Source organism: Phyllobates terribilis, unplaced genomic scaffold (genome assembly GCF_046119375.1).
Source record: "Phyllobates terribilis strain yellow unplaced genomic scaffold, ASM4611937v1 Scaffold_2__4_contigs__length_985480577, whole genome shotgun sequence".
Taxonomy (NCBI): Eukaryota; Metazoa; Chordata; class Amphibia; order Anura; family Dendrobatidae; genus Phyllobates; species Phyllobates terribilis.
This window is the reverse complement of record NW_027362762.1, coordinates 523,475,378-523,481,377: the sequence shown is the minus strand read 5'-3', so window position 1 is coordinate 523,481,377 and position 6,000 is coordinate 523,475,378.

The following is a 6,000-nucleotide window of genomic DNA, read 5'->3' as shown; positions in this document are numbered from 1 at the left end:
GTAAAGATAAATTGTTGTTCCGTTTTTTTCTTGACATTTTTTTTAAAATTTTTACAAATGCTTTAAAAATTGCTTTTTAAAAAAAAATAAATAGATGTCATTACATTTATAAATTTTTTATATTCTCAGTTTTTTTCTCAGAAAAATCAAAGAAACAAATTTTTTTAAAAAAATGCCTGTTCCGTTTTTTTGTTGACAAACTGTACATATAGACCCCCTCACACACGGCGTCTCCCCGGGGAGCACGGCCTTTGTATGTACTTACACAGGTAGCGGGAGATGAGAACGGGCCCCCGGCCACAGCGATCCTTCCCCCGTAACCCAACTCTCCCTGTCCAGTCCCGGAGCATAAGGGGGGCGGAGCAAAGTGGAGAAGGCGGCCTGAACGATACTGTCCCTGCTTCCTCCGATTGGATGACTCCGTGCAGGAGGTGGGATTGGATTGAGAGTATTTTTTTTCTTCTCAACTCCTCAACTCCTCAAGCACCAGGCAACATTTTCTAGGCGCCAGACAACATTTTCTAGGCGCCACTGGCGACCAGGCGCCTGGGTTTGTCGAGCCCTGACTTAGAGGACTCCAAAACTTAATCTCATTAGTAGACCTGTCTAGTAAAGGATTGTGCAGTTTTAACCAAGGTAAACCTAAAACTACTGGAGAAGGTAAAGTATCCAATACCACCAAATCCAAATTCTCTTGGTGTATACCATTAATAGTGAGGGGAAATTCAGCAACCTTGTGAGTAATACATTTCAAAGGAATGTTATTAACAGCAACCACAGAAATAGGAGATGACAAAGGTTTGGATTCTAATTTAAGTTTTTCCAAAAATCCCTTATCAATCACATTCAGAGTTGAACCACAATCCACAAATACCTGAAATTCAATCAACTCCTCCTGCACTGAGGTACTCCCTGAAAGAAATACTCCCTTAGAGTTTAAACAATCAATACGGGCGTAACTGACCTTTTTTTTACTTTGTTTAACCGCAGCTCACAGTTATTAATAAAATGGTCAGATTTACCACAATAAAAACACAGTCCCTTGGAAAACCTGCGGTCTTTTTCCTGAGAGCGGAGTGACATCGCCCCAATCTCCATCGGTTCTCCGTCGTCCGAGCAGACCCTCTGATGACTAGGAGCTGCTATATACAGGAGTTTTCTCCTCATTAACCCTGGCACGCAGTCTCCTGTCCACACGTATAGCTAATTGCATGGCTTCTTGAAAGGTTCCAGGTGCAGGAAAAGCAATCAGCAGATCCTTAAACCTTTCACTTAGACCAGCAAGAAACGAAGACCACCTTCTGAAGTGTGTACAATAATTTTCAACATCACCTGACCCCTGCTTCAAACGTCTCAGTTCTGTCTCAGCAGATAAGACTCGATCAGGATCGTCATACAACAACCCCATAGCAGAAAAAAAATCCTCCACTGATCTAAAACACGGATTATTAGGTTGGAGAGAAAAGGCCCATCCCTGTGGTTCCTTGCGCAAAAGTGACATGATAAACCCATTGCGCTGTGATTCATTCCCAGAGGACCTGGGTCTCAAACGAAAATATAATAAACAAGCATTTTTAAATGAAAATTTTTTTTGTTGTTTACGATAAAAAAAATCAGGCAATCCTACCTTCGGTTCCACAAAATGCGCTCCAGGACAGCTACTCACGTGTTGCTGGAGCTCGGCCACCTCAAGAGTCAATCCCTGCAGGCGTTGAGCCAATTCCTGAACAGACACCATGCTGATCTCCGGATTTCTTTCCTTAGAGTTTCTTTTGTATTGAGCTGGACTTACTGTTATAATCTGCTACAAGAACTAAGGAGAGAAAGGAAAACTGACCCTACAATAGGACTAAACTGATTCCCTACGATGCAGCGGGCAACCTGTTCCTTGTGAACACACCCGCCTTCGTCCTCAGCTAGTCTAAACTCAGACCTATAGATATAAGGAAGGAGTTCCTAAAAGTTCTAAGGACTGGGACAAAATTGGACACCTCCTAGCAGAAGTTGTAGCGGAGCAAAAAGACAAAAAGTACTTAGAGGTCCAAGGACCAAGCAAACTAAAGAGATAGGTACAAAGCACCTGGCTAGATTAAGAGTCAAAGTAACACTGAAGTCCAGCAAAGTCAGGAGGGCGGAGCTGGAATAAATAGGCAGCAGGTCACGTGACCACAAAATAGAAAAAAACTAACAGGAGGGTTCTAACAATGTCTGCTTTACATCAGCACCATTTGTAAAATGTTGTTTTATTTTGTTAGCATTTTAGAAGGTTTAAAAATGTAGCAGTAATTTTTAATTTTTTCAAGGTAATCTACAAAAATATTTTTAAAGGGACCTGTTCAGTTTGGAAGTGACTTTGGGGGTCCTATATGTTGGAATCCACCCAAAAGTGATACCATTTTAAAAACTGCACCCCTCAACGTATTTAAAAATGCTTTCAGGTAATTAATTAACCTTTCTGATTCTTTTCAGAAAGTAATGGAAAGTGGCATGACAAGAATGAAAAAGTTTATTTTTACCACCTAAATTTTGATAACTTCTGAACAGGCTGCTATAGCCAGCAGACTGTAAGGCCATTAATTGGCTGTTACCTGCCAAGGCAAGCATCTGGACCACACAATCAAGATCTTAGGGAGCCGATGAGGTTAAAGAGGGAGGCCCCACACTCTGTTAACTATTTATATTCTGTAGTCACTATTGACAGCAGAATCTAAAGGGTTAAGCGTCAGTGGTCGGTGCCAACACTGATCGTGGCTGATGCAGCAAGCTGTTAGCTGTAGTGTACAGGTGACAGCTACACGATAGTCACCTGTCGAGGTACACTAGTCTCTTATATCGCAGGTCAGTCAAAAGACGTCTATTGGTCACTAAGGAGTTAAACTCCCCAATACATCCTCTCTCTGTATTAATATTTGCAATTTGTCTAGACAGGCTATCCTCTATCCTCCCTTTTATTTGTGCTTTGCATAGAGCCCTTAGCTTCCAATATAAGGAATAAATCTTAAATTAAGGTATTCCTTGTGAAGGAGAGGGAATTTAAACTGCTTCTTTTTGCTGATGAAATCCTTCTTACTCTGTGCAATCTAGAAATATCCTTACCTAACCTTCATGCTATATTATCTGATGATGGTTTGCCTTCTATAGGGTAAATGGCATTAACTGAAGCCCTTCCACTTAACCTTTCACCTTTAACACTAAGTAGTTTACGTGAGTCATTTAAGTAAAAGATACTAAGTACATGGATATGCATTTAAAGGGATCTTATCAATCTCTCTTTAATTTTCCAGCTTTCTTTCAAGAAATTAATATACTGATCTCCAGATGGACTAAACTTCCTCTTTAATAATATTAAAAATAATATTTTTTATTTCTATAGTGGCAACATATGCCGCAGCACTTTACAATTCAGAGGGAAAATATATAAACAAGATAAAACATTATCAATATTATAAATAGGGGCATTCAAATAACGCTGCATGAACCGGTCACCAGCCAGTATCTGTATAAGTACAGATACAAACTGCTATTGAGTGTATGGAAGGTAGAACAGGGAATAGTTTGATTGCGATTAGGTGATTAGATGGCCAGGCAAATCTAAAGAAATGTGTTTTTAGGGCACACTTCAAATTGTGGATACTGGGAATTAACCAGATTTTCTTGGGTAGTACAATCCAGAAAACTGGTGCTGCATGAGGGAAGTCCTGGAGGTGAGAATGGGAGGTTTGGATAAAAAATAATGTTAGTTTTAGCTGATTAGTGGAATGGAGACCTTGGGTAGAATGGTTAACAGAGACGAGGAAGGAGATGTTGGGCGGTACAGAACTGTGGAGAGCTTGGTGGATGGGAGTGATAAGTTTATATTGTACTTCGTAGCGGATGTGCAACTAGTGAAATGATTTGCACAGGGTGACTACATCAGTGTAGCGGTTGGACAAAAATTTTATTCTGGATAGATCAGAGAAGGGAGTTGTTATGTGTTGGTCTATTGCTGGAATTGAAATGGGTCCAGAACCTTCTGTGGTCTCCCATTTCAGTCCAGCTGGGGCTGATGCTGCTCAGCAAGGTCATCAGCCCCAACACTGAGCTGGTCCACGAGATGTGCAGATTGTCTACTGGTTATTTGTGTCTAGCAATGTTAAGCATAGGTTGCAGAGGGAGACAGGGCTTTTGGAGTCTAAGTCCAGGATTCGCCGCACTGAGCATGCCCGTGACCTGGCGGATCGTGATTGGTGGTTTAGCACCCACCTGACCCGGTGACCTAGCACCGCCTGATTGGTCCACGGGTGGCGTCACCAATGGCGCGTCTGTGGGCAGGGCTTAGTCTTTAAAAGGCCCGCCCACAAACATGGCGACGCGCTCTGATCATTGAGCAGTGATGCTGTTGTGTGGACGACTGGGTTCCACATGTAGTTTCTGCTAGGCAGGTTAGCTCCATAGAGACAGGTTAGCTCCATAGAGGCAGGTAGCTTTGTCTACCAGTCTGGCTCAGCCAAAGGGGTCGCCTAACAACCCGAGCAGCCTGCAGACGTCCTGTTCACGGCTATCGTCTGTCAGACACGTGGAGTAATATCCTGCAGTTCGGTAGCACGCCGGCTGGAGACACGTGTATCCGTTACACACGCATCCTAGCGCCGCCAGTGTAGTCCCTGTGTAGTTAACAGGGCTACAGATAGCTTCCCGGTCGCACATCTCCCGTGCTGTTAACGGAGATAGAGCGAACCGCTATACCCGTTCCTGTGTGCAGTAACACGGAAGGGTTTATCATTTAAGTTGGTTGCTTTCCGTTTCACCCAGAGAGTGTTCGGCAGCAGTCCTCCAGGCTGCATGGCGGACCCCAGGGTCGGTTGCGTTCCATTATAATAAAGTTGTCTGCAACCGCCCTCCTAACAGTATCAGAGCGCCAGGTTCTTGCCGATCATGGCCGACAACCAGCAATTGCTGCAGTATATACAGCGAATTGAGACCAGACTAAAATCTCTGGAACAAGCTGTCCCGGTCGCTGATATCACTGCAGTAGCTACCCAGGCGGCTACTCTAGCAGCCAATATTATTAACTCGGCTGTGGTGAATACTGCAACCACTGCAAGTGCCCCATTACCCCGTTTTGCTCTTCCGTAAAATTTTTCTGGGACAGTAAACTCTGCAGGGGTTTTATTAATGTATGCTCCATTCATTTGGAGATGATGGAGGCACGGTTCCCCTCCGAAAGACCCAAAGTGGGATATATCATTTCATTACTCTCTCACAGGGCTCTGGAGTGGGCTACTCCTCTATGGGAGCGGAATGATCCGGTTGTAGTAAATGCGGGTCTTTTCCTTAAGACCTTAAAAGCTGTATTCCTAGGTCCTCAGGTCACGCATGATACGGCTCTTAAGCTTCTTGCATTGATCCAGGGTTCGGCCACCGCCAGCCACTATGCCATCCAGTTCAGAACCCTAGCGGCTGAACTGGATTGGTCTGAGTGGTCGCTTATTCCGGTGTTCTGGAAGGGTCTGGCTGGGCATATTAAAGATGCTCTATCTACCAGAGAAATTCCAACCTCCCTGGAGGAGTTAATATCTCTCGCTGACCGTATAGATTTGCGTCATGTGGAACACAAGTTAGAGCTGGAGGTCGCCAGACCTCAGTATCAGTTGGCACCATCCTTCTCTAGACCCATTTCTAAACCCGAGACTCTCGACCCAGAGCCTGAGGCTATGCATATATCCCAGACTGAGTCTAGTCCTTCTCGTTCCCATCCTGCACATCTCTTGGAGTACCCCGTAAATAAGGGTTCCAAGCAGTCGGGAAAACGAGTAGGTCTTACCACCGTTGGAGGAGGTGTATTAAATTCTGAGACTTCTTCCTCTAAATTATTATATAACGTGACATTGTCTTTTGGTACATCTGCAGTTACTGCCAAGGCGTGGGTGGACTCTGGTGCTGATGGCAATTTTTTATCAACTACGTTTGCCCAGAGGCATGCCATCCCTATAGAGTTACTCTCAAGACCAATGAACATTA